We start from the raw sequence: 25822 nt of genomic DNA on the forward strand, positions 1-25822 counted from the left end.
TGACACGGGGGGATGCAAGGAAGACGCAGATTAAGTCCAGAAGGAAGGCAACCGTGACCCCCCACTCCGAGGCACATGCAACGAGGGGCAGCACCAAATAGGTTCTACTTTAACATATCAGAATCCAACCCTCACAGAGTGAGACCCGGGATAAGGGAATACAACCACAGGGCAAATTGGTAGCTCAGTGTCTGGGCAATGAACAACTCTGAGGGAACCCCACACAAGAGGGACGCTGCATAACCAACGAGTAGCACGCCACCCGGACTGCACCCATTGTAAACCAATCCTGGGCACTGGTGGTAACAAGCCCTCAATAACATATGGGGCAACAACCATACCGGGCTGCACGGGATGCGCACAAAGCCACGCAGAGTGCTGTGACCCCACAAGACAGAGCTGCGCCTCCACAACCTGCAGCCAGTAATGTGGGTACTTGGACCTAAGGACGTTCCAATCAATTAACCGGGCGCAAGGACACTAAGCAGTTCAAAAAGGACCCCCATACGGGTCGAACGATAACACTTAGCCAGAAGTGTGCCACCATCAGCATTACATTCTCCTCGCACCCAGGCACCAGTGGAGACATGCCCTCAACAAAAACCAGAAAGGACTCGCCGATCATGGATTCCTTTAACGCTGCCAAACAGAAAGGGCAACCACACGGTCCCCTGGAAGCACAACTAGCGCAGCCGGATAAAGAATCAGCCACCACAGAGAACCAAGTGCTCGAAGCAATCGCTGTCCTGAGATCCCTCATTGACACAAAAATAGAGGAGGTCAAATCTGATGTGCAATTGATTAGGCAAGCCATCCGCAACCTCACAGAAAGAGTCTTAATGGCTGAAACTGAATTAAAGGAAACGACAGACGCCACTAAAGACCTAGGTAGGTGGCTGACAGAGCTGGAAAGGATGAATGCGGCACTGGAAACCCAGGTGGAGGATGCAGAATGGCATGCCCAATGCAACAACGTACGCCTGCTGGGAGTTCCTGAAGGAATGGAAGGATCTAACCCGACAGACTTTGTGGAAAATCTAATACTACAAGAAGTTGGGCCAGAAACGATATCACAGGGATTTGTGGGTGATAGGGCTCATAGATCCTTGCAGAAGAGACCACCACCGGGCTCACACCCTCGACCCAAGTTCGCAAAGATACTGAACTTTCATAACAGGGAGACTATCTTGAAATTCTCCAGAGAGGGCGGACAGATTCGTCGGGACAACGCCAGCATAGCCATTTACCCAGACTTCACGCCCGCAGTGCAGAGAGCAAGGAACTCGTTTGTACCAATCAAACTCAGACTCAGGAAATTAAACCTTAAATCCATGTTGATGTATCCATCTAGACTCAAGTTGCTTTACAAAGGACGTGCAGTCTTCCTGGAAACATCGGCGGTGGCCACAATGTGGTTAGAACATAACAACTTAGACGACGGGCACGAGGAAAGGTCATGAGGAGCACCTGATCCGGTGGCGGAAGGAGTGCAAAGGGGACACGACACCAGCAAAGCTGCAGATGTGCAACATGGAACAATGGAGTACTTTCTTTCATTAAATGACAGGAGCGAGGCAGGAACCTCGAATGGAGTATACAGACACACCCCACAGACTACCAGACGTCGGCCAGTTGCCGACGTGACACAGCCCGCACGCTGAAACCCGGATGGGCCAAGCAGTTGCGGGGGAGCTCGAGCAACATGATCGAAAGGTGGCAGCTGAGTGCAGTTCTTTAGTTATGGTCTGGTTCAATGTTTATATTAGTTTGAATTCTACACGGAGCAAGGTATGTGCCAAGACATGCGTGAATGAGGTTCTGTATGATTGGGCAGGGGCAGCCCAGGGTGACAAGCAACCGGGAAGGTCCAATATAGAAGCTGTTGACCCGGGGGACGAGAGAACCGGGGGGGGAACCTGCATATTGATTTAGCCAATGAGATCAGAGTACTGACATGGAATGTCCGTGGCCTGGGAACATATATGAGAAGGAATCGGGTGAAGTCCTTCATTAATAGGAAAAAAGTGTCTATTGCACTACTGCAGGAGACCCACCTGACCCAACAGACCATGGCTGCGGTAACTGAACACTGGGATGGGCAATGCTACGGGGCTCCCTACTCAAAATACACCAAAGGGTGCTCATCTGGATAAGTCCTGCTATCCCATTCAAACTACTGGGCTGGGAGGCAGATCCTGAAGGTCGGTACCTTATATTGAGGGGATGCATTGAGCTGGTGGAAGTCTGCATAACAAACTCGTATTTCCCCAATCATGGGATCCCGAAACACCTATGTGCTTTGAGGGCCAAACTAGCCCGATGTTGAGATGACTTCTGCATATGGGGGGATGCCTCAACTGCATCAGAGATTGGGATCTGGATAGGTTTAATCCAACAGCAACAACAAACGACGCTGCAACAGGGGCATAAAACACACGAGTAGAAACCCTAGACTTAGTGGATCTGTGGAGGGAGCTACAACCCACAGACAAGGGCGACTCATACTTATCATCCCCACACTCCCTACACACAAGAATCGACGACCTGTTTGTGGCCAACGGCCACCAAACACAAATAGAATCAGCACACAATCTAGGTAGATCGATATCGGACCACTCTCCGCTATTGATGACCTGGAAAACACATGGGCCCAGTCCTCCCATACCGCTATGGCACATGACACCAGAGGCCCTGACGGGCCAGGCCTTCACAGAAGGGATATGAGACAAACTAGTGGAATATGTACACAATAACATTGGCAGCATCGATAGATGGGGCACGCTTTGGGAGGCGATGAAAGTAGTGGTGATGGGGGAGTCCATTGCAGGAGCGGGAGGCATACGCAAAATGCTAAGAGCTGAACTGGAGGAAGTGAAAGAAGAGATACAACACAAAGAGTCAGATATGCGTGGGACCAGAGAAGAGGAGTCTGAGCTAGCACAATTGTGCGAGGACTGCCAGGAAGCATGGGGTAGGCTCTCCAAATTCAATTATTCGGTAAAATCCGCGATAACACATGCTGAGGGAGATAATCCTGGCAGACTCCTAGCCTGGCCTTCTAGAAGGGAACACCCACGACTCCAAACCACAAAAATCAAAGACATGATAGGCACAACACATAAGTCGCAACAAGAAATCAATGACACGTTCCGAGACTTTTACTCTCACCTCTATAGTCACGAACACCAAGTGCCACAAGCAGATATCTTGAACACACTAGACGAAATAGGTCTCCCCAAAATAGACTCAACACAGCGGGAAGCCCTGGACACCGAAATAACAGGGAGGATATCACAGAAGCATTAAGATCACTAGCTTCCAGTAAAACCCCAGTAAGTGACAGACTCCCTCCGGAGTCCTATAAAACATACAAAGCAACCCTGACGCTGGTGCTGCTTGAGGTCCTTCGGGAGGCATACACTCAGGGGAGCTGCTTGAGTATATAAGGGAAACCCCAATTATACCAATGCCCAAACCTGGAAAGCCGAGGGAAGAATGCGACTCTCACTGCCCACTAGCGATGCTAAATTATGATGTCAAGATCCTGACCACAATACTTGCCAGGTGCCTGAACAGGGAGCCTAATACACAGCGATCAAAATGACTTCATACCCGGGCGCAGCACAAGCGCTGAACCTACATAGACTACAACACATTCTCGCGCAAATCTCAGAATCCCAAGAGCAATACGCTATACTTTCCTTGGACGCCACAAAGGCGTTCGACTCACTATACTGGGAATGGCTGGTGGCAACACTGAAGGAATTCAGATTTGGGGAGGGATTCATCCGATGGGTGCGAATACTGTACATGAACCTAAGGGCCAGGGTTAAAACAGGGAGGATAGTGTCCACGGTATGGGACATAAGAAGGGGGACGAGACAGGGATGTCCACTATCCCCGATGTTATATGTGCTGGGCCTAGAACCATTTGCAATATTTCTCAGGAAACAACATCTAGATGCTGGGATCTGGGTTGGAGGACAGGGACACTTATTTTCGCTCTATGTGGACAACGTGCTGATGTACGTGAGGGGTCCGCACTTGAATGTCCCGGTGATCCTGGAAATCCTCGAAAACTATGAAACAGTGTCAGGAATCCACTTCAGCAAGACCAAATTCTGCATATTCCCCATAGCTGGGCTGAGAGGGAAGAGCATCAATGAACTACCAGAGGTGGGACTCAAATGGGAGATAGACTTGTTTAAATACCTGGAGGTGAGCATCAGACACATAACTGAACACATGCACGAACATTACACGTCAAAGGTGGTGAAGGGGTTGAAGAAATCCATGAGATTCTGGTCTAAGCTGCTGCTATCGCTGCTGGGGCGGGTGGCCATAACTAAAATGATAATCCTTCCGAGATTTCTGTACTTTTTTGGCAACGTGCCCTTCTACATCAAGGCATCCTTTTTCCACACCCTAGAAGTGCTACTACGAGAATTCTTGTAGGGCGCTCACCGCCATAGACTCTCGTTAACAATACTATACCTACCATATGACAAAAAAAGCAGGGTGAAACTAGCTAACCTTGAAAGGTACTATCTTGCGGCTCAACTCAGCCACGTGATCAAATGGCTGGTGGATGAGTCCACCTTAGAAACAGACCTACTGCATCACCTAGTGGCCCCCATTAAGCTAAAAGAAATACTATGGGTATCGCACGGGAGACCGAAGCACGCCCCGCTGATGGTTAAACAGAGTAGAACGGTATGGAGGAGAGTACAATCCCTGCTAAAACTAGAAAGACCCTACTCACCCGAGGTACCAATAGCGTGAACATAGGCAAAGATAGCACTGACATGGTGGTGGTGAGGAAATGGCAGGAGAAAGGGATATACACACGGGGAGATGCATACGAAGACGGGGTCTTCAGAGAATTCGGTTCACTGCAAGAAATAGAGGGACTCCCGAATGAGTAATTTCTCTGGTACCATAGAATCTGGGAAATAGCCAAAGAAAGGTGGGAGGGCTGGCCAGAGGAACCACAAGCAGACCCCCTGCTGAACCTAATGTACAATCTAAATGATGGCTGGAGGCCAGTCTCTCGGCTGTACTGTATGCTAGTTGACACACCTAATCCCAAGAGAATAGCACTGAAGGAGCATTGGGAGAAGGATGTAGGTGCAAACATAACGGAGAAAGAGTGGGAGAGAATTCTGAGCTTTCCCAAAGCAGTATCAAGAAACCACTGCTTTAAACTGATACAACTGAATGTGCTATACCGCACATACATGACCCCGCACAGGATAGCCATATTCAATAAGAAAGCGAGCTCGCATTGCCCATGGTGCAACGGCGAGAATGCTGACCTGTTACACATGTTCTGGGAGTGTGTGCGCGTGAGAAGTTTCTGGGTGTGCATAGAGCGAGCTTGCAGGGAGGCGGGTGTGACAAGGTATGACTGGTCATTGAAAGAATGCCTCCTTGGTGCCTACCCCAGAATCAGCAAATGCAAACATGTAGTTAGGTTCATGGACCTGGCATGCATACTAGCCAAGAGAACCATCGCCATGGCTTGGAAAGCTGTTGCGGGACCACAATACCGAAAATGGCAAAAGGAATTTGAAAGGTGGGCAGAGGCTGAGACTAGGGCATGGGTGGAAGGAGCAAACAGAGCGGAACCTGGTGGTAATGACAAGTGTACAGCATGGAAGGCGTTAATCTGGGACATGTTTCACCCATCCGATGATAAACCCCCATGAGTGCACCAACCACAGTGGGAACTGTCCACGATGCACTCAGCCAACCATTCCATAGCACCCGATTGACACCGGCCAACCGGCAGCCACATGGAACCAAATGTGCTAACTCCCAGACACTGAAGACCTTGCCCCCAACCGATGTTACATAACGGCACATGGCACGTGTGGGAAGTTGTTTGTTAAGTTATTTGTTGTTATTACTCTAAATGTAGGAATGCTAAAAGTAAACTGAAATTTACAGCTGTAACCATATATATGCCAATAAAAACATTTAAAAATAAAAACACCACTATTTTTGATTTCTTTCCATTATTTTATTTTGAAAATGTTTCAAACTCCAAGGGAATTTCTTTCATTAATGACTTTACACTGCAGTACAATTTCAAATCATCAGCATAGATCTGGCTTACTTTAAGTACAGCAAGAACTAATTTACATGCACAATTAAGGCATACAGTCTCAGATGACTGAGGAAAAACAATACTAGTAGGTCCTAAACAACACAAATATTGATGTTACTACATGATATGTTATGCTTTACACTGATGAGCTCTTCACCTATATATCCTCTTTGTTATGATAGATTTCGATTTGTAAGTAAGGGGTAGTGTTCATATGATATGTTTCAGAATTATATTTCAGGATACTATCTCATCACTCACGCTAATATATTGCCATGTATGCCTATCCTCACATGAAACTTTGGTTTGTCTACTGGGTATGCTGGCGGTCCAACCGATTGGGGAACGTGCATTGCAATGTGTCACTGATGTAACTGTCAAGTGTGCATGTTGATTTTGTGGTGGTATTGTGTTTGTGGTTTAGTGTTAGGCTTGTGATGGTGCAAGGAGATTGCAGGGGTCTCAACAACAGCATAATACTTCACTAGAAATCCCACTAGCCCAAGGTCAGGTGCATAGGACTCATACGGACAGGGAAATGGATATTTAGCAACTGATGTGGGGGCAGGGTGTGGCAAGTGTTTTTTTGTCTAGAGCACCAGGAATCCTGAAGATTGGTGTCATGGAGGAGGAGCCAGGATTTGTATCCAATATAAGACATGCGTACTGAAACAACCGGATGTAACAGACAAGAGGTCATGTGTTGAATGTATCTTTGACATATATGACAATTTCATTTGCATGTTATTCAATGTGCATGTGTTCTGCATGTAAAGTATTGCAGAGCCTTCAACTGTAGACAATTGCCTTAAGGGTTGATAGAGGATTTATAATACTCACCCCCCTCTTGCACTGCAACCCATAGAATACAGATAAACCCCACAAAGAATGTGGTTCAGCTGTCACATGGTCACTGACATAGGTGTCACGTATGTGCCTGAACAGAATGTGCTTCACGATTTTTACAATGGTTTAAGCTTCATCTATGCTAGTAATTGAATTGTCGCTGAATGCTCTGTAATTCTCTTTTTAATGTCATGCATTCTGTGAGAAACATGTCGGTATTCTCTCACCTACACACTCAAGATCTTCCATTCATGTGGCCAGGGAAGGGCCATCGCTTTGGCATCCCAACCCTGGGGGTGGACAAGCAAGTGGGGATCCCCTGAGTGGAGGGTCAAGCGGGATTGGGAGGAGAATACCCAAGGATGATACATGGTTTTCCTCAATTCCTAATAATACCACAACCCACTCTCCCTCATCCTCCATGGGGTATTTTCAATCAAACCCCATCTCCCCCTCCCCATTTCCAACAAACACTGAGACGAGAAAGATGCAACTAAGATCAATGAGTATTACCCATAGGAAAAGCACTGGGAAACAAGACAGGGTCTACTATTAGTACAACCTACCACATGGCTGCCCCACTAATAGAGTCAGGTAAGGTCAGACACTTTATCCCAACTTTGCACACCTCTCTCAAAGTCACTCTTCTCTACACTATAAGAGGTGAGGTTCTGCCAGAAGCAGCGAGCAAGCTGGGGATGATGTCCAGACCAGAGAAGTCAAGGAGCAGATAGGAGCAGGAGCTGAAGCCTGGAGGAGAGTGGCGTGCCGAGACACTGGCCTGGTGTTTGTTAGGGGCTGCAGCGTGGCTAGGGAGCCGTGCCTCCAAGGATCCACAGTGAGACAGTCTGCATCCTGCTGCCGACGTTCAGTGAAGTGCTTGTTCCCTTCGGACATGTGCCGGCCCCAAAGGTGTCTGAGGGGAAGGCAGAGAGACCCTGACCTCAACCCTGTGTATCCAAAGGGAGACTGCCTGTCAATGCGGTGCTGCCCGGTGAGTTTCCTTAAAGCCAGAGAGAGAAACTCGGGAGCTTGTGTTTGACTGGAGCAGAGCTGGAGAATGGCCCAGTTTGCAAAGTGGCATGGAATGGAAAGAGAGAGAAAGCATAAGAAGTACAGCAAATCTAAGAAATAATGGAAATATGGAAACCAGAAAGAAGGAAAAGGCTCTTGCGGTGCTGAAGGAAAGTAAAGCAGAGTAAAGGCATGTAAAGTGTACAATAGGCACGAGAAACAAACGCACATGTGCAAGTGTGCACGATAAAGAAAGGAAAGTGTGCGAGAGGCATGATACAAGAACAAGGAATCAGAAAGTTGGTAAGAAAGACATGGATGGCTGCAAAAGTGCATGATAAAGCTAAGAAAACAAAGGAGAGCTAGAAGGGGTGCAGGAAGCACCCGAAGGTGAACATTTAAAAAGGAAGTGCAAGGAATAAAGAGAGGGGTTAAAGGTCAGAGTGGTTGTGCTTTGGAGAAGCAAAGAGCCCAGTATTCTCGAAAGTCTCTGATGCTACCCCATGTAAGAACTGTACAGTGAAAAGTACATCCCGACTAGGATAACTTTGTTTGTTTAAAGACGAAAGGGGCCCAAGTTGGGGGAAGGGAACCCTGAGAGGCCTAAGAAGAGTTGTGCAAGATGCATTCTTGAAATGTGTAAAGACAGGCCTGCACTTGGGGAAGGGAACCATGAGAGGCCTGACCAGAACTGTGTATTTTTTTTTATTTTTTGCTTGAAACTGGAAGAGTCTGAGCTTGGAGAAGGGATCCCCAGGAGACTCAAAGATATTGTGAACTTTGTTGACTTGCTGCAAGAGCCCTGCCTGGAAGATTCTAAGGGCTCCCCTATAGAATTGAACTAACTTGCACTGACAGAACTAATCCCTGTGGTAAGACTATCTGAAACCAGCTGTGGTTTACATTTCTTTTTCTTTGAACCACTATTTTTCCTTTTTAAAGACTTCCTAGCACATATTTGTAAAGCGTGAGGGCAAGCATAGGTTTAGACACAGACAGTTGGACTTTCAGACGTTGACGGCCTTTAGAAAAATCAGTTAAGGCACCCGGCCCTTTAGAGTTAGGGCCAGTTAGGCATTACAATAACCTAGGAACCTTAGTAAATAATGATTTTGAAACTAACATCTTTGAGTCTGTGTCTCTCTTGATACCCTATGGTCTCCTTAAGGGCCTTCATCCACCACTGCGCTTTGATAGCATAACAATTGCAGTAGGCAGTATACAAATACAAAATAACATAACATAACATAGATGTTTGTTTTCACTACAACATTTTTGAAGACAAAGGAAGATTAATATCCTTGCTAAATTGATGAGCAAATATTTGAAAGGCCAAAGCAAGCATTACTGATGAGTGGGAGAAGCATTGTTTCATACCTTTTGGAATTTAGAAGGGCATTAAACTGTTTCCTTCTGACACCAGTCTTGAAATTGGCTTTCTATCCAAATCTTCATTAGCCCTTTTAGAACTCTGAACAAGATCAATCTGCCTATATGTATGTGTGAATAGGACCCAATTCATAAAGTCAAATACTTCTCGTGTCACCCATGTCAGTAGATAATTACAACTTTTCAGTCGTTGCAATATCTATTGTGTGAGTTAATGTTTAAGTTAATAATGCTAGAAGTTATACAACATTAAATTCCTGTTGAGCTTCGTGAATTGGATTCTCAATCTCCTGACTCAATCAATCTAGAAATAATTTAGCTACAGTTTCCTATTGTGATTTAATAACAAAATCAGTTAACTTGGCTAACAATATTTTTGATATTTTCCTGTTTTGTATAGAACATTTTAATAATATATGTTGCAGCCAGTGAAGCGATTCAGCGATTCCAAAAATTAGATTAAATACCTTTTTCCAAATGTTTCACACCTCCTCAATTGGCAAGTTACCCTTGTTCATATTTCTAAGAGGTTTTCTAATGTTGTCTAATGAAATTGCTTCACGGGAATATTGTGTGATTCTCACTTAATTTTAGGAATGCAACAAAAAGTTAAAAAATGCACTCTGACAAAGAGAATAGTTTTTCATTCTTACAATAATAGTTGTTAAAGGCTTCTAAAATATTCACTGTACCAATTTTAACTATTCCCAATTAATTTACTGATGTAAATGCAATACTATTTTTAGTTGACTGTTAACTTTTTAATTGATAGTCCAAATGGGTCCCCTTTGTCAAACTTCCACAAAGAGCAAGACCTTGTTTTCAGGTTCCTATTATGTTTTTCTATAAATTAAATATATTCCCTTTTCAACATATTTAATGAATCATTATAATTTCTATCTTAGCCTATTTTCTAATTATTTAATGTCTTTCCCAAATCTTAGTTTTATCCAGTTTCTTATTTCTTGATTGTCATTCTAAAGGGGAGGCTTTTGAATATGAGTAGAACATGTTCTATTTTACAGTGACAACCCAGAGTGTCTGTCACCATCTCCTCATGGCAATAACAGAGAAACATAATAACAGGTGATGGGATCAAAAGGCTGCAAGTTTTATGAACTTACTCAGAGTTAGTTTGCGGGGTGATCAATACACAATCATCATTAATGATTCAGATTAAAATGATTGCTGATTATCAGCACTGACACGTAATGTATTACTTCGTGGTCAAAGGTTCACTTCCGGGTAAATTTGTTCTGTGAGAACAGGTAACTTCTGAATGGATTGCTTCAGGGGGTTTATAAAATGTATGACCTGATCTGCCCCATTTTCAGTTAGTGCTTTTGACTGTTACACATTTTCCCCCGTACTCCGTAACATCTCCTTTGCTACTGAAAAGGCAACCGCCCGCCCTCACCACCGTCTGTATGTGGAAAACAGGCGGTTGGAGATGGGGAAATAGCGAGCTTGTTTAGACTCATTAGACTGACGAACAGGCCAGCTGAAGGGTTTGCGCATCATGAAAGCACCCGTGAAATTAAGCCGTGCTCTGAACCAATAACGTAACACGAAAAGTGTTTCGCCTGAACACCTTGTCACAAATAATTAAACAGTTGTTTCATATACGCTGAATTTGTTACTTACGTACTGCTTTGTTGATATGTTACTGTTGTTGAAAATCTAAATAAAGAGTATAAAAAATTATAATTAAACACTTATACATTGTGCACAAATGATCATCTTTACAAAATGTGTGCTATCACGCTAACCTTTTTCATCCCTAGAAAGGCCTCAAACCCACCACTTTTTGGATAGAAAGTAAATACATCAATTCAATGCACCACGCGGCTGGCTAACCAATTCTCTGTGTCCAACCACCAACAGCGTTAGCAGCGTTGTTACATGTTGGGTGGGGAGAGCATTCCTGTACAGGCACCCGCCAAGCTGCACCACAATGTTGCACATCGCATTTGTATTGCGCTTGTTTCCATGGCACGGACAATCAAGAACAAAGAAGAGAAAACAGAACATGGAGTCGTTTTGTTACGACATATCACAATCATACTCAATCTCTTTTCATACTGAACGAGGCATTTATAGAATTAAACTATCATCTGGTCAAAGCATGCATATTTTTTGTCTGAAGGAGAATTTTAAAGAGTTATCCTCCAGTAGATGTGTTTTCTTGTTTCTTACAGATCATTATTTACCAAGAGCGACATGTTTCAATTGGAAATGAAGAATTATTACTGTTATAAATAAAATATCATATCATATATCTGAGTCTTCATCTGGGTCCTTTTGCACAGAACTAACGGTTATCCTTACTAATGCAGCATCCAAATGTTGAACACGATGAATGTTGTCCTACATTGAACAGTATGTTCAAAGGATAAAAGCTATAACAGTTCAGAGTGATGGACATCTTTGTAATTGCCTGTGTGGGTGGGCGGGGGACATTACAATAAGCAACTTGATAAGATGCTATTTTTCGGCTATACTTGTCAGCGTCTTGACAATCTAAGCAGCAATAACATATGTAACCATGTCTTCAAGGTAGAAAGGAGGGAGTTTATTCCTTAAAGTACATCTTATGCTAGAAATTGGAAAAAGTGCAAAGCTTGGGATTGATTTAGGCATATGGAAAAGTATCACTAAATTATTCTATTCTCGGCCTGTGTTGTTGAATAGGGACCCGTTTAAGATAATTACGTTGGCATAAACAGTTTAAAAAACCTAGCAAGATTTTTTAATTGCAATTTTCAAGATGTGGTCGATGTTCCAGAGAGGAGGTAAAGCTTTGGCGCCCCACTTTTATGGGTTTCAATGCATCATTTTCAAATAACGTTTTCTTTGTTTGAAGTCCCATAATCAAATCGGTGAAAATGGGAGTGATACACAGGAAAAAAATAGTGGTTGCGATTAAAATAGCGTTACATAACATCCTCCCTGGCAGAATAAAATCTTTCCAGATAAACTTAACAAGAAATGTTGGAAAGGTATGGTGGACTACCCAGGACTGTATCCTTGTGAGTGTTGTCATATTTAATTAGCTTGTTCGTTATTATAAACTAGAGTATGCATGCATCTTGATGCCTTTACAAAAGATTAGGACGAGCTATTTTGAGTGAGAAATTAGCTGCCAACACGATGCGTATCCTCAATTTTAGAAATTAATAAGACCATGCTTTTCATCATTTTGGGCATATAAATGGCCACTGCTTTGGTAATGTGTGCTGCCTTCTTAGCTGTGAACATGGCAGCCACCATGGATGTAACATTGCATACTCGACTATTTTGAGGTCCTTATGCTAAATATCAAGTTGTCCTAACAATTTGTATAAAGTCATTGTTTTGTTTAATTGGAGATGGGCACTGCTATTTTGGGCGATGGAAAGGAAAGGCATGTATACAAGTAGAGGCTTTAATAATAATGTACCTTTTACCAAAGTCTAAGAATGAGCGATCAATTTAAACACGGATTAAGTAACTGCAGCATTAGTGTATCCACAATTCAAGACAAGACAGCAAGACTCAATCACAATTAATTAACTGTGCCACTACCATCTCTAATATTTTACCACAAACATGGACCGACCACCACCTCATCTGCTTCTCATCCACCATAGAGCCTCCTATATTAGATAAGCTAGAAACAGTACCACCTATGCCTACCAGAAGCAGAAAAGAAATCACGGCTGAAAAACTCCTCCTACCAGCTCTCACTGCTAGCGCTTTTAATTCTGACCCTAATATGCTAGTTGAGACATTTAACAACACTATGTCCAAAGCTTTGGATACAATTGCCCCTATAAAACTGCGCAAAAGCAAACGAGAATCTCATCTCAACTCATGGTTCACCCCTCACCTCAAAGAATTACGGATCCAAAAACGTAAACTCCAAGCTATTTGGAAGCATACACCCTAAGTTGAGAATAAAACTCTACTCGACAACCTTGCTAAAAAATATAAGAAGGAAATAATCCAAACTTAAAAAGAACACATTTAATGAGAGAATTAATAAAGCCAACTCTAATTCCAAAGAACCTTTTTCCATCCTCTGGGAAATGGAAAACCCGATTGCTCCCTGTTACGCTCACCTGGCTCCCACAGGGGCGTCGGTCGGACCCGGACAGCTGCGGTCTCCACCCACGTGATGCGTAGTGCAGCGATGACTGACTGGATCTGCCCTCCTAATCTTGTCTGCTTAACCCGTAGAAATATTCTCCTGCAAGTGGAGAGATGGATTTAGCCACTTGTGGATTCAAGTGATGGCACCCCCACAGTCCTCCCCAACTAATCACCTCCAAAATGCCCTCACAGCAATCTCACCTTATATTCTTGAAAGATGAGCTCTCCATCCTGCGTGGATTTGCAGGGGCGCGTCGATTCCAGTTACTTCACTGGTTTGAAGGCTCAGGAGATTTCCGGAGAGTATTGACTCTGAGGTTCCTGGTGAGGACAAGTAAGTATTAAGTTCATAGAGTTCAATATGTCCGATGTTCACTCTTGTTCCCCTCTTCCTTTCTTGTCTTTCAGCTGGCTCGTGAAAAGATGCTCTTGTGGCAGCTGGTGGCGCTCAGGTAAGAGTCTGTATTACCCGGCGCTGTCCGGTAAATGTTGCACGAGGAAAACGTGTTGTTTTGTCTCTCTTTACAGATGCGGCACGTGAAAATAAGGAGAGTCACAAAAGGATGACTCCGGTGGTAAATCAGGTAAGTCTGTGATGGTAAGAATTATATTTGTTGGTTCCCTCGACTCACCTTGTGGTTTTCTTTTGTCTCCTAGGTGCCGAAGTTCGGCAAAGAAATGATGGAGGCAGCACCGACCCGAAGGATGCTGTGAAGACTGGTGAGTATGGCACGGTGCTGCAGCTGGAGGTGCGGCGCGTGCAGAAATGATGTTCTTTACAGGTCCAGAGACAAGATGGATCCAGAATCAGGTGTGGAATAGAAATAAGTTTGTTTTCTAACCTTGTCCCTTTCTTTCCTCTTTGTTTTAGGAGCTCTGGATTCGAGGCGGACGTGGCAGAAGACTAGATGCAGGCTGCAAGTACGGTGAGTGGTACGCTGCTGGATGCAGAATAACGCAAAGCGTGTGTTGCTGGTCGGGTGTGGTTTAAATAGCCTCAAATGTAGTCCCAGGTAAGAACCACACCGAGTAAAAAATAGTCCCTGTAGAAAAATAGTCCCTTTCAGGCTTCATGTTGGATTGGAGTCATTTGCAGCATGGTCTGCCTGAGGTAATTAATGACTATGAGCCTGGCGCCTTAGGCGCCATGACTGATTCCTACTATGAGCCTGGCGCCTAAGGCACCAGGACTGAACCCAGATAGCCCCTAGCCGGGGCTGCTGAGGTTTTACTAAATGTCTAGATGCCTGCTCCCGGGGATGATGGGCTTGGTTCGGATGCCTGGGGGTATGCATCATGACACTCCCACAGATAATGTCCCCAAGGACAAACAATGGTGCATTAGCATCCAAAACGCCTTAGCTAATAAAATCACAACCAATCCAAAATTGCAAAGAAGAAAGCATACCTGAACCCCACTGGAACCAATACTTCCCACATGACAGATACACCCACAACAGTCACTCAAAGCAACTGCAAACCATTTAGATTTACCAACATATCCATATTGGAAACTGAAAAGCTGATATTATCTTTGAAGCCATCCAACTGCCAAGGTGACAGCTGCCCAGCACAAGTTATTAAGGATGCAGCTAGAGACCTAGCACCCTTCATTTCTAAATTAATAAAGGCCTCCTTCAGATCCAGCACTGTACCTACCAACCTCAAAGAATCTTGGGTACTGCCTCTCGTTAAAAAACAGACCATTGACCCAGCCATCCTGACCAATTATAGGCCCATCACCATGGTCCCATTTCTCCTTAAAATCATTGACAGAGTAGCTTACCTCCAGATCCAAAATTATCTGGAGACAAACCAACTACTAGGATCACGCCAATCTGGCTTCAGACCACTACATGGTACTGAAACGGCCCTAATCGACCTTAAAACACAAATCGACGAGTTGAAGGATAAAGGTAAAACAGCTATGCTCCTCCTCCTTGACTTATCGGCGGCCTTCGACCTAGTGGACCATGCAGTGTTATGCAACCATCTATCGTATGCCACCCATTTCTCAAGTGAAGCTATAGCCTGGGTACAATCCTTCCTAGCCAACCGTACAATGAGAGTGTTCTCCCCATTAGCCTCAGCGGAACCAATACATATCACTTGTGGCATCCCACAAGGTTCATGTGTCTCCCCCACAATGTACAATATCTTTACTAAGCCACTCTTCGACATACTTGACAGATTGGGGGTAACCTATACCAATTATGCGGACGATACGCAAATCCTCATAGCCCTATCTGGCAACTTTGTTGAAGACACAGCTCTAGTAAAAAAGATTTACCTCATCATTCAACCATGGATGGCCTCCCACGGCCTCTGCCTGAACGACAACAAAACTGAGATACTGATCCTGGGTTCCGACTCTAACCTCAAAATACTCAGCCCTAATTATCTCGCCTTCAATATAGATGGCAATATAATCAAAGTGGCAACCGAGGTAAACACTCTAGGTTTCTACCTCGATTCCACTTTATCCCTCAAAAAATAAGTTAATTCCCTGGCTTCCTCCACAGCCTACACCTGCAAATTAATCAGGGCCTGCAGACCTTACTTGTCCAAAACCAATTGTATCACACTAGCCAATGCCTTAGTAATGTCCAAATTGGACTACTGCAATGCCCTATATGCGGGTGCTAATAAAACTGTCATAAACAAATTGCAAACACTGCAGAATAATGCTTTTAGAGCAGCCTTGGATATACCCCGCAGAGCACACATATCCAACATCAGGAAAGACCATCATTGGTTAAAAATCAGTGACAGAGTTCTCCTTAAAACGCTATCGCTCACACACAAAGGACTGAACAACACTGCGCCCCCATACATCTCGGCTAGACTGACCAGAAAATCCTCTACTCACCACACTAGAGCCTCAAACCACTCCCTACTTGAAACTCCCAGATTTAGACTAACTAAAGCGGACGGAGCAAGTTTCCCTGTTAGAGCTGCCCGTGCCTGGAATGCAATCCCTACTGCAGTGAGAGCTAAACTACCTTACTCTAGAGTCAGACTTAATGTGAAAAGTTGGCTTTGGATCAATGACAACTACTTTGACTTTTCCAATACCGGACTACAAACTATCTCTTTGCCCTCTATATGTGAGGGACACATATCTTGCATGTACCTCTTGTATATTTGTATATTTGTATTCTATATATGTTAATGGCACATATAATGCATCTTCTGTATGTATCCTCGGTATGTATGTAACCTAAGCTTAAGTATTCTTGTGACTGCTGCGCCCGGCTACCCCTGGGTTTGGAGCACATTATCAAATAATAAACTAAACTAAACTAAACTAAACTGAACTAAATGACATTGTAAAAGACTGTATGACCTTCTGCATTATAACTGAGGTCTCCTCCGCAGTATAAATGGTTTTCTTGACCTATATCGCAATTTAGGTAATTAGTGCTAACAATTCCAGCATTTCGTTCAGTCCGGTTCTGTGGAGGTTCAGTTTTAAAATGCACATTTGTTCCTTTCTGCTCAGGAGGTTTTCAATAGTTTGGCCATTGCTAGGTTTCTAGACAATTTAAGTATTACCCATTCCAGCTCATTTTCACTATGAATCAGTGCCACGTAATGTGCTAATAAAAGGGTACAAGTAGTTTTTAGGTCACTCTTTGACCTGTGTTTGATAATGCATTTAGTCATTGTGTGGAAGGATTTTTGCCAATTAATTGCTTGGACATTTAATGCAATAAACGATGTTGCTTGTTTCACAGTTATAGAGCATGTAACATGTTTACTCCCATGTACTGGAACAAGATCGAAACTTTTTGGGTTTCTTCATAAAGCACCATGCAATGTATGTGCCACAGGGAGGGTGGCCTTTGATCTCTGGGTGTCCCACCATTGTTGTAAGGAGACATTTGGCTCGCACAGTCTTTTGTGCAAATTAAACTAGCATTTCGTTTACTCTCTTGGATTTAAAAAAAACAAAAAGTGCTTCATTTTTCAGGTCACCAAAGATTTCCAACAGTGATCAGATTTTAAGTATTAGCTTTCTGATAGCTGAACTGTGTTTGGTAAATATGGTAACACCTCTATCTTTCCTTTGTTTGTTTTGCTTTTTTCAGGTCTACATGCAAGTACATCCTTTCCGCCCTCACAATGCTACTTATCATTCTCTTCTTACTAATTTCTTTGGATACCCGCTCTCCATTAGTATTTTTTGAAGAGTTTTTGTCTCATTAAAATACTTTAGCATCTTATTAAAATTGCATTGTCATCTCAGAATCTGACCAAAAGGGAGATTATCTCTAAAGGAGCTGAGTTGCATACACCAGTTCCCCCCTTGAATTACTTTGGGAGCCCTCTTGACTGTTTGAGGAAAGAAAGGCATCCAGTATGCCGTGACAGCCATGTATCTAATGCTCTGAGAGGTCAACGTGTTCATGACTTCTTACCACACAAAATGAAATAAAACACACCTTACTTTAGCAAGAGCTGAAATGCCTCCCGAGAACTTCCAAGTGGTGATGAACCTTTCTTATAAGGGGCCGGCATCCAGGGTTTTCCAGCAGAAGTATATGGCAAAAGATCTATGGACAACATAATAGTACGTTTGGCATTGGGGGCATTATCTGTCATTAGAATTACATGTATGGCTGTGCTCAAACGCTTCCACAACACTGGCTTAACACAATGTGGGATCACTGTTATGTGCCACTCAAGCACTGAGGGGAACTCTTGGTGTCGCACTCCCAATCATTGACAAAGTTGCAGTATTTTCAGGGGTAATTGTGCCTAATGGTGGTGGCATTCTTCTCGTCTGATAGAATGGGAAGGAATGCACCTCAGATCATTTGATTTTTTTCCCAATATATGTGTATTGTGCTGCAGCATCAGGATCCTCACAGGAGTGGTTGGCAATGTGTTCCTTCCCCTTGCTTGGCACACCATGTCTCAGCAGAGTCTGCACGTGTTGAGATTGCGCTGCTGTGTATTCTGCATGAAGTACTGCCACACTTTTGACTTTTTTGTGTGCTAGCACACCAGTTGTGGTCATGTTGGCACAATGGTGCTGGCGGTGGTGGTTATGCTGGTGCAGTTCATTCCATTTAATTATGTGATGTGCTTTATGATCTTCACAAGGAAGGCTTTTTCTCACAGACGGGTTTTAAATGTATACTACAGTCACTGCATCTGTGGTGTCATTCTCATCCTCCTCAGCAGCATCAATGCTTTCCAGCAGCACAGCCATTCCAGTATGGATTCTTATGGATCATAATCTCTGTCTAGATCATCATTCATATCATCATTATCATTACTGCTTGAGTTATCACTGGCTGGGTGGAAGAGCTGGGGATCTGGGATGCTCTGCTCCTCCCACTGTTCAACTACCCTGTGAGTTCTTCATCCATGAACTTTGCTAGATAAGATATGCACATCTCCATCTTCTATCACTGAGATGGCTAATGGAACAGTATGTGCAACTCCCTGTGTCTGGTTTACTGGATGTTCATGATTGTGGTGCAATACCCATGCATTTCCTTGTACTGGTGAACATACCCCAACGCTACTTGTGATGGGGTTTGAGGAATGTGAGTTGTAATGTACCTTCAATTTTCCACATACAATTGTTGCGTCTCAAGTTCACAGAACAAGTGCTGCTTCAAAAGTGAAAAGACACAAGCAGCATGTCTTTGTTTGCCTCTGGCTCATTTGGGTGCTGCTCACATGCTGTTCCAAATGTGCCATGCAATCACCGACTTCTGCGTCCCCATCCTCCCTGAATATGTTGGGCTCCCTCCCAGTAAAACCAAGCAAGCATATCTCTCCCAAAAGCTGCACTCAGAGATTTCTTGTTTCTTGCAATGCTCTTCATACATGTCATCCAACGACATGTCTCTTGTCCACTCACTAGAAGGTTCAGGCACTGACTGGTGTGTCATCTGCCTCCCTGAAACCCTGCTGATCCCTCCCAGAAAAATAATGGGACTGTCTCTCTCAGAGATGTGTGGCTCCTACCCCTCCTCCCAGGAATCACCCCATATCATGTTTCTCATCCTCTAATTATGAAAGATGGACACTGATTGGCATGTCACCTGTCTCAGAGAATCTCTGCTACCCCCTTGCCCCCTTCCATCAAAACAAGGTGAGTGTGACTCTCCCACAAGATGCTCTCAATGACTCCCTGTTCTTCCTGCGCCTCCTCCCTGGACTCACACTATTACATGTGTCTCTTCCATGCACTGAAAAAGAGGGACAGTTACTGTTTTGTTATCTGCCTTGCCAAATCTCTGGGGCTCCCACTGACCAAAACCAGGTATGTCTCTTCCGCAAGCTGACCACACGGTTTCCCAGCTCTTTCTGCTTCTCCTCCAAGGTGTCACCACATGACTTGTGTCATGTTCTCTCTCAGAGATGCACACTGATTGTGGCGTCACCCGCCTCACCTAAACTCTGGTGATGGTGCTTTTGCTGTTTGCCCACTTCAAACTACTGCTAGCAAAATCAACCCTAAATTTAAACGAACTTTCGAACTCGGCTCCCAGTCACTCGCTACCACTGCCTACCCTTCATCCTGCTCGACTACCCTAGATGCACTCTCTACATTTCCTATGCCTGCCTCCAGCAACAACCTTTTTCCTTTAAAGTTGCTAGAGACTGAAAAAGCTCTCAAACCACAAGTTCTGCTTAAGTCTATGTAGTCAACCTTCAGAATAACCTATCAGACAATGTGTTCGGAGTTCAACCTAGACTTCGGGTGATACAAGGTTCCTATGGTAGAGTTTGTACAGGCCTCATCAAGACATTTGAAACAATTAACTAGTACCACAATATCCTTATAGATTGATGATTTTATCTCTTGCTGCTCCCAGAAAACCTCTGCACTAATAATGAGATCACTGACTTCTTCAATACCAGATCACGGATTCCATTAACATGCATGATCCACTCTAACTCATGATGGTTTAACTAAACTCTCCCTGAATACAAATGGCATAACCAAATGCGAAGAACAGAAAAATAACCTTGCTGAAACTTGATAAAATTGAGAACACTCCAGACACCCATCTCTCTTGTGAATCTAAAATGACAAAGGAAGGTACATAGTATTGTTCATTCTCAATCTGCAATCACAACACTTTCAAAGCCAAAAAATGGCAATATTAATAACGCAAGGACTTGCTTTTCCATCACATAATTATTGGAACCCTTAGCAAAACTACTGTTGCTTGCTTCTAAAGATATTGGTAATTAAATTGCATTATTTGGACTCGGGAGGATAGCTCAGGGGCAATGCCCTCGCCTTGGAAGAAAGACGACGTAGAGCAACACAGGTTCGATCCTGGGTCCACGCTTAGAAACCTCTGGGTATTAAGTGCGTTATAAATAACCAATTACAATTACAAAAAAATACAATTATTTGTCTCCAACAAAACGTCATTGTAATCATATTGGAAGCAAAGAAGTCTAATGACACCCACTTCACCTGTGACACATCGAGCCATTCCTCAATGGTCTTGCTTCCAGAAAAGGTTTAACACATGCAATCCATGCCGGGAGTCTGTGACTCAAAACAGAGGGTCAGGACTACTTGCAGGCTTACAGCAAAGTAGTGTGATTCCCCCTTAGCTTTCTGTCTTCAGTAGCATTGATGACAGCATACCTCTAATAACAGCCTTGATACTATGGGGGACCTTTTTCAAAGAAAGGTGGCCATGTAAACACAAGCATTCAAGAAGCCAGGTGTAGTGGCCGAGCCAGATAAACCATTGGTAATGAGCACTGTTATTAAATAAGGAAACACGGGTAAGAAGAAAAATAATGCTTGCTATGTCTCTGGTAAGTGTTAAGAGTTTCCAGACAGAGTCTTTATTGTCCAGGCACAACCACTGAAAGTTGTTATCTTTCACTTCAGGGAGTGCACTGGGTCCCCTCTATGCTTCAAAATACATTTATGGAAAGCATATGCATTGATTGGAGTAGCACCCAAAAGATAAACTACCATAATTTAGTCCTGGGGGAGCCACCGGAGGGACTTTGGCATCAGAGGAGGCAAGTGACTAATAACTTGTGAAACACTTGTGTACAGGTGCATTAAAATGCCATATCATAACTGGATAGATATCACAGAGAAAACACTACCTCCAACATAATAGTAAATAAGGGTGGAGGCTATGATTGGGAGAACTAAACGACTCTTATGTGTGCCCTAGAGACCAGTCAGTTGTAGGTCTCCCACAGACATTTGAGTTTGACTTACCACCCATTTCTGTTTGGGCTGGCTCACTTAGCCTCTCATATAGGTCTGCGTGAAGCTTGCTTCCTTTTCCAAATTGAGAATTTACATCTACCACTGATTTGTGGAGCATTATTTAGGCTAGAATCATGCATTTTCTCTCTCAGAACTACCTATTGTTGCTCCTAGAGTTAGAGTAATATAAGAGACAGAGACATACCAATAGTTCATAAAGAATGATTGATCTAATAATCTTTTGAGTGACTCAAAGTTGGAAGCAATTAAGACTTTGTGTATTACAGTTTGTGATTGAAAGTTTCCTTTGACGTGTTTCTATGTTCAGAAAGACTGGTGAAAAAAGTGCCCACATTTAAATATAAATGGGTCCCTGTCCACCCAACAGGACAGGTGTTGACTATTTACCACATCATTTAAGTCCCTTGAGAAATCTGCACTGGGATAAGACTAAGGCAGCAGAGGGCACATTTGGCATAGACAGAAACTTTAAAAAGGATTGACCTCTCTGTTTAAACTCATAGGCAGCACAAATAAACAAGGAAACATGTATTTCAAATTATTTATCTGATGTTCCCAGGCAAACAATAATGCTTTACAATTGCACACTTGCCCCAAGAATCAGTCAAACATCTCTATGTTAAGGCTCGTTTTCTTCCACTCAGAAGACAGACCTTTCCTCTTAAAGAAACTCAATTTAGACAGTTTCACTCTCTACAACCTCCAACCTATCTCAAAGCTCTACATTGCATCCAGCAACCACCTCAACCGAAATCAAGTGGGCTTCAGACCCACTTTTATTATGTGGACAGTTACCTTGCATTTATTGAATGATGATCTTCATATATTGAGCAAAGGAAAGGATGACGTATTAGTGCTCAAAGACTTCTCAGTGGCCTTCATTACAATGTAATTGACTGTGAGACAATCCTGTCAGCCATCTTTTTTTTAAATGGTCCACAACAGAGTGATCTCAGGTACTTCTTATTTCGAAAATGTGATCTTTTGGATCCAACTTGCTCCTTCAAAAATGTTGAGGGCTCAGTACCATCTGCCATTCTATTGCACTTATAGGTAGACCCCATACGAATTATAATAATCCCTTACAATGCAGATGACACTAGCTATACCTTAGAGTGCCTACCCTGCTCATACCTCCAATCTAAATAACTACTTTTAAGTCATTAATTCTGGATGTCCAACTTCAACTTGAAACTAGATCTTAGTTATCCAATTCCCTTCATTCTCATGAGTTCAATCCCTGGTGATCTTGGTATGTTAAAAATACCACTTAGTTGTAAAGAGGTCTTCCTCCTTCTGTAATGGTTTAGCAGACTGAAAAACGATGGTCTGGAGGGTTGACCAGAGCTGTGCCTGTGGTTATAATTTATTCAAAACCTTCCAGCCATGAACCTTTGTTTTTGCTTTAGTCACCCCGAGTGGGACGGGTATGCGCAGGCATGGGTCCCAAGCATACTGGGCCTAGAGCCCCAAGATAGTCCTCACTGATGACACCCCAAAAGGCCGGAACATGTCTAGGAATGCTTGTGGTCTCATGCAGAAAGGATGTGACCTAGCGGTTTGGGCTGGATTGGCCCTTTTGGGGTGGGACCAAGTCTGATTTGCATATGGTCTTCTCCCTTCTGTAATGGCTTGGCAGGCTAAGAAACGATGGTCTGAAGGGTTGCCCAGAGCTTTGCCTGTGGTTATAATTTATTCCAAACATTCCAGCCAGCAACTTTTTTTTTTTTTTTTACCCAGAGTGGGACAGGTATTCCCAGACATGGGTCCCGAGCCTGCTGGTCCAAGAGACCCAAACTACTCCTCACTGGCAATGCCCAACAGGCTGAAACATGTCTGTGGATACTTGTGGTCTCGTGCAGAACGGATGTGAACTAGCAGTTGGAGCTGGACTGCCCTTTTTGGTGTGGCACCAAGCCTGATTTGCATATGGTCTTTCACCTTCTGTAATGGCTTGGCAGGCTGCAAAATGATGGTCTGGGGGGGCTGCCCAGAGCTGTTCCCGCGGTTATGATTTATTCGAAACCTTCCAGACGTCATTTGTTTGTTTTTGCGCTTTAAAATCCCATACATATTTTCATGGAGGCTTTGCTGGTTGCACAAATGACTGCACTCAGATGATAGGATTTCTGGTATTTTTATTTTTAGCAGGTAAAAGCTTCAACACATGATTAAACAGTGCAAAACAGTGCAGTGTATATTGTTAACCAACTCAAGCACATGGACCACGTTATTGGTGCTCACACTGCTCTTCATTGGCTTCCTGTTATGGAGTGTACCTCCTTTTGGGTTATTACCATTACCCATAAGTACCTGCATGGGGTGCTCATGTCTACCTGCAAAATAGACTAGCTTTGAAGTACGTCCCCCATGTATTGCGATGTAACTACTCTAAACCTCTGGTGAACCCACGTGCTAAACTTGCGAGAGCTGGCTGCTTGCCTTTTCACTTTACTGCACCCTATCTTAGGAATGGCCTTCCACCCCAGCTGAGAGATGTTTGCTCTTTGCCAATCTTCAAGAAAGCATTGAAGATTTTCTTTTTCAACTTATCTTTGTCTTGCACTGGTATGGACATACCTATAGGACTTGGATATTGGCCTAGTGTTAAGTTGCGTATCCCGAGGACGGGGCGTACCTGTATCACCAGAAGTCTTGCGTGCTGAGGTAGCCAGGTCGTGGTAGAGGTAGACTCGTAGCTGATGAAGTCTTCGCAACTGAAGAGTAGTAACGTAAAGAACCAACCCCGGATCCGTCCTGTAATACAGGATTGAACTGGGGCCCGCTCCTGACGCCACGGATGACGCTTCCCAAGATTAACGTGGCGTCAGAACAGTGCAAGCACTGACTGGGAAGGTCGTAGATGTTGTTGGCAGGTATCGGCAAAGTATCCCAAGCAGTTATCCAGGATGGTATAAGGTAGCTTATACCGGCAAGCTGAGAGTCCAAGGAGTCAATGCCGGTAAGCAAAGAGTCTAAGATACAGGTGAAGGTAAGCCGGGGTCCAAGGTAACAAGACGGGGAGCTGGAGAGGCAGTCCAGGGCCACAGGAGACTCAGCAGGAGGCGGACAATACAGGCAAGGATGGAAGCAGGGAGGACCCCCAGGAAGGAGACAGGAGTACACAAGAGGACAGGAAGGGAAAGGAAAGGCCAGAGAGGGGAGATGGGGCAAGAAAGGACAAGGCCCAGGCACTGGATCAGGACCAACGGATCACGGAACCAGGGAGCGTGGCGGAAGGGAACCAACCGCGTTGAGACGCGATGGGAATACCAATTCGGATTGCTTAAATAGCGGTCCTGTGTGAGAACGAGGCTTGAATCGCGCGGCAATGCGCATGCGCGAGTAGGCGTCGCCGCGCGAACGAGGTTTGGAACGCAAACCCGTTCGAACCGATGCGCGAACGACAACCGTGCCCCACACGGGCCAGGACAGAGCAAATCCGCCGGGAAACTGTGCCCGGAGCGACGCGTCTTCCCCACAATCTAAGACGTGGGTACAAACGCCAGGAACCAGTACGCCCCCCAGGGCCCCGCCGCCCAGCACAGGTAGGTGTCCTAACACTATGCTCCCCACCAGAAAGACCCGGAGCACCCGGCTTCCAAGGATTCCTACGAAAAAATTCCCGTAGTAGACGGGGGGCATGAATGTTCACACAGGGTTCCCAAGTCCGATCACAAGCAGGGTAACCCTTCCAGTCCACCAAGAACTGAAGCCTACCCCGGAAGAAACGGGAGTCACAAATCTCTTGTACCTCGAATTCCGGAGTGCCCCCCACATCAATGGCCGCAGGCCGAGAATGTGAACGACCGTACGGATCAGACCGAAACGGCTTGAGGAGAGACACATGGAAGACGGGGTGAATCCGCCAAGACTGCGGCAAATCCAATTTGAAAGCTACAGAAGAGATCCGTCTAACTACCCGAAAAGGTCCCAGAAAACGGGGTGCTAATTTAGTTGGGAGATTGCGTACTGGTAAGTTTCTAGAAGAGAGCCATACCATGTCCCCAACCAGAAAAGCTGGTTCACAACTCCTACCTCTATCAGCCTGTGCCTTCATACTCGCACACGCCTTGGCGAGAGCTCCTGTGGCC

The sequence above is a fragment of the Ambystoma mexicanum genome, chromosome 8, assembly GCF_040938575.1.
Source record: "Ambystoma mexicanum isolate Mex_15411 chromosome 8, UKY_AmexF1_1, whole genome shotgun sequence".
Lineage (NCBI taxonomy): Eukaryota > Metazoa > Chordata > Amphibia > Caudata > Ambystomatidae > Ambystoma > Ambystoma mexicanum.